We start from the raw sequence: 4,217 nt of genomic DNA on the forward strand, positions 1-4,217 counted from the left end.
TTGTCAGGAAGCCTCAGATCTGTGTCACCTGAAGCTCTCCCCAGGGTTGCCTGAGCGTCTTCATGAGATGCGGCTGGTCACCCAAGAGCAGGAGCTGGGAGCAAGCCACAGAGCCTTCCATGTGGCTCTGGTCCTGGACCAGACCTAGTCCTGAATGACCTGCACTGTCCCTTCCACACCTGGGCGTTCGAAGCGAGTGACCAAGGCTGGCTGCGTTCAAGGGGTAGGAAATGAGGTTGCAAATGCCGAGGAGAAAATTGTCAAAGAATCTGTGGACCTATCTGGAAACGACTACCGTCTCTTTCCGCTAAAGTCACAGAAACTCAGCTTCAAAAGAGAAGCTTTTCAGAGTTCTCACTGTGGCTCAGGGATAACTGAGTCTCCGTGAGGACACAGGTTTGAGCCCTGGCCCCACTCAGTGGGTTAAGGACCCAGCGTGGGCTGTGGCTGTGGTGTAGGCTGGCAGCTGTAGCTCCGATTCAAACCCTAGCCTGGGAACTTCCATATGCCACAGGTGCATCCAGAAAAAGAAAAACAGAGGAAAGGGGGGGAGGTTATAGGGTCATGTAGAAAAATAGAGGAAGGACAGAGTGAGCTGGCCTCTCACGAACTGGAATCATGGCCTAGAAACTCCCTCCCGCCCCACGCTCCACCCTCTCAGCTATGACCAACCCCACAGCCTGCTCTGAATTCACATCCTCACAGACTCTTGTACAGAAGAGAAAGTTGTGGTCACAGAGGGAGCTCCTGGCACCTGGCCAGCTGCTGTCCGGGCTGGGTCCGGGGAGGACTCGGTTGGGCCCAGCTCCCTTCGAGGGCTCATCCCCTTGGACCAGGCACTGTGGGGCTTGGGTCCCACGTGCCTGGAGGACAGGGCCTGGTACCAGCAGGGGATGATGGGAGCTGGCAGAGTTGGAGAAAGAGCTGAGCGGCCATGCCAGGTGTGGGTCTAACTCTGCCTTGACTGGATTTATGAGCCAAAGTCCCGGCTACCCTATTTTTGGAGTCACAGGAAAAAAACCAGTGCTTCAAACTCTCGCAATGGTGACTTTTGCAGTTCCCAGGTGGCGCAGCGGGTAGGGATCTGATGGGGTCACTGCCATGGCTCAGATTACAGCTGTGGCCCAGGTTCGATCCCTGGCCCTGGCATTTCCACATTCTGGGGGTGTGGCCAAAAAAAAGTAACTTTCCATAGGTGTAGCCTGATGCCTGATCAGCCTGATCAGTAGGTCTATCTGAAGACTGAAAGATACTGAGCCTGAATCTTTGAGAGGCCACCACTTTCTCATTGTTGACACACTTTTGAGCCAACACCCAATTGTGGATGCAGCTGACAGGGGAGCCAACATGTTTTATATTGTCCCCTGGGTCATGCAAATCAGTCGAAGGGACAGCAAACCAAGCTCACGCCCACAGGATCTTGGGCTGTTTTTCTGACCTTGTGGAAACTCCCATCTGGCGAGCAAAGGCTTCCCCCTCATCCCATCCAAAGTCTTCCAACGGGGAGAGTTGGTGTTCAAGGTTCATTACCAGAAGCACTTCCTGGACAAACACTCGGCCCTTCTGGGGGGGGTCAGCGTCTCCGTAGGGTCAGCGAGAGGAGCCTCCCAGCTGCACATGCTCCCCTGGGGTTTCACATCCACACATTTGCAGAGCTGGTTTCCAGCCTCTCAGCCATGAAGGCCGACAGCAAAGCAGACCAACAGCTGGGCGTGACCTCGGCTGCTCCTAAAATTCCCCGTGGCTTCCACTTGATCGCAAGCAGGATAGTTTACATTTTACGAACATCAGCATTTTCAAGAACCACTTCGTCCATGGCTAGATTTTCCAGAGCCCACGTGAGAGCATTTTCTGGGGCTCTTGGGGAAAGAACGTGGGCTTGGTAGTCAGCTGGCCTGGGTGCCAATTCCAGCTCTGACCTCAGTTTTCTCATCTGCAAAATGGAGGTTTGAAGACCCGCTCAGTGTCTGGCACATAGGAGGTGCGTGGTAAAGAGTGTGGCATTTGGGGACCGCCCAGGATGTGAGAAGCGGAAACAGGGGAGTTCCTGCTGTGGCTCAGCGGTGACAAACCCGACGAGTTTATCCATGAGGACACGGGTTCGATCCCGGGCCTTGCTCAGTGGGTTAAGGACCCAGTGTTGCTGTGGCTGTGGCGTAGGCTGGCAGCTGCAGCTCCGAATCAACCCCTAGGCTGGGAATTTCCATGTGCCACACGTGTGGCTGTAAAAAGAAAAAAAGAAGAAGAGGAAACGGCCCAGAGAGGTTGTACTCTGGGTGAGGGCAGCCAGGCGTTCTGATCTGCAGGCAGGGAAGGACCAGCAGCCCCCATGAGGACTGGACCTTAGCCTGCAACCGCCATAGCCCACCTCCCCAGCCGGGGAGCAGATCCAGTCATCAGTCTTTAAATACTCCAGCCTTTAAGCCGGAACCAGTCCCGCTTCCACCCCCACACTTTCTCTTAGAGTTCCTGTCCCCATAAAGTTGGAGTGGAGGGAGTTCCCATCGTGGCACAGTGGTTAACGAATCCAACTAGGAACCATGAGTTTGCAGGTTCGATCCCTGGCCTTGCTCAGTGGGTTAAGGATCCGGCGTTGCCATGAGCTGTGGTGTAGGTCGCAGACACGACTTGGATCCCATGTTGCTTTGGCTTTGGCGTAGGCTGGCGGCTACAGCTATGATTAGACCCCTAGCCAGGGAACCTCCATATGCCGTGGGAGCGGCCCTAGGAAAGGCAGAAAGACAAAAATAAATAAAATAAATAAAAAATAAAAAATAAAGTTGGAGGCGGGTGTCCCCAGAGTTACCGGTTACCTCTGATAACTGTGGTACCTCTGGACCAGGATTGAAAAAAAAAAAAAAGAGCAGTTCAAGCTGGGGAGTTGTTGTAAGCAGAGGCTCTGGGTCCAGAGAGCCTGGGTTCGAATCCTGGCTTGGTCTCCTCACTAGCTTCCTGTCCTTGAGGAGGTTACTCTGTGCCACAATTTCTTCATCCTTCAAATGGGGATATTGGAGTTCCCGTCATGGCGCAGCAGAAATGAATCCGACTAGGAACCATGAGGTTGTGGGCTTGATCTCTGGCCTTGCTCCATGGGTTAAGGATCCAGTGTTGTCGTGAGCTGTGCTGTAGGTTGCAGGTGTGGCTCAGATCCGGTGTTGCAGTGGCTGTGGCGTAGGCTGGCAGCTACAGCTCCGATTAGACCCCTAGCCTGGGAACTTCCATATACTGCGGGTGTGGCCCTAAAAGGAAAAAAAAAGACCCCAGAAAAGAAAAAAAAATGGGGATATTAACAGCATCTACCAGGTGGGTTCTTTTGTGAGGATTAAATGAGCAAATGTATGGAGTTCCTGTTGTAGTGCAGTGGAAATGAATCCAATTACAAATCATGAGGTTGTGGGTTCGATCCCTGGCCTCGCTCAGTGGGTTAAGGATCTGGTGTTGCTGTGAGCTGTGGTGTAGGTTGCAGACGTGGCTCAGATCTGGTGTTGCTGTGGCTGGGGTGTAGGACAGCAGCTGTAGCTCCGATTCTACCCCAAGTCTGGGAACCTACAAATGCCATGGTGTGGCCCTAAACAGACAAAAAAAAAAAAAAAAAGAGAGAGAGAGAGAGAGAAATACATAAAATGTTTGGGGCATTGCTTGCAGGGAGCTCAGTGCCAGTGGCACCTGTCACCTCTTCAGCTGGAGGGGCTCCCAGCCTCCCCTCTGCCTGGCGATCTCATTACGCCATCCTTGCCACACAAGCTCACCCCAGTGCCCAGATGCCCAAAGCAGGGCCCTGCCACTCCCAAGAGTCCCTTCTCTCAGCTGCAGGGACCTCTTTTAGCCATCTTCTTGAGGTTTTCTTTTTTTCTTTTTCTTCTTTTTTTTTTGTTTTGTTTTTTAGGGCTGCACCCAAGGCATAGGGAGATTCCCAGGTTAGGTGTTGAATCAGATCTGTAGCCGCCAGCCTACAACACAGCCACAGCAACACAGGATCCGAGCTGCGTCTGCAACCTACACCACAGCTCATGGCAACACCAGATCCTTAACCCATTGATTGGGGCCTGGGATCGAACCCGTATTCTCGTGGATGTTAGTCAGGTTTGTAACCTGCTGAGCCACAATGGGAACTCTTGACGTTTTCAAAAGAGCAACTCTCCCCCCGCTGTCCTGAGACCTGCAGGACGCCTGAGTGTCCCCCAGGCCTGCCCTGTGGCTTCCCTTGGCCACTGTCC

This window comes from Sus scrofa, chromosome 2 (assembly GCF_000003025.6).
Source record: "Sus scrofa isolate TJ Tabasco breed Duroc chromosome 2, Sscrofa11.1, whole genome shotgun sequence".
Taxonomy (NCBI): Eukaryota; Metazoa; Chordata; class Mammalia; order Artiodactyla; family Suidae; genus Sus; species Sus scrofa.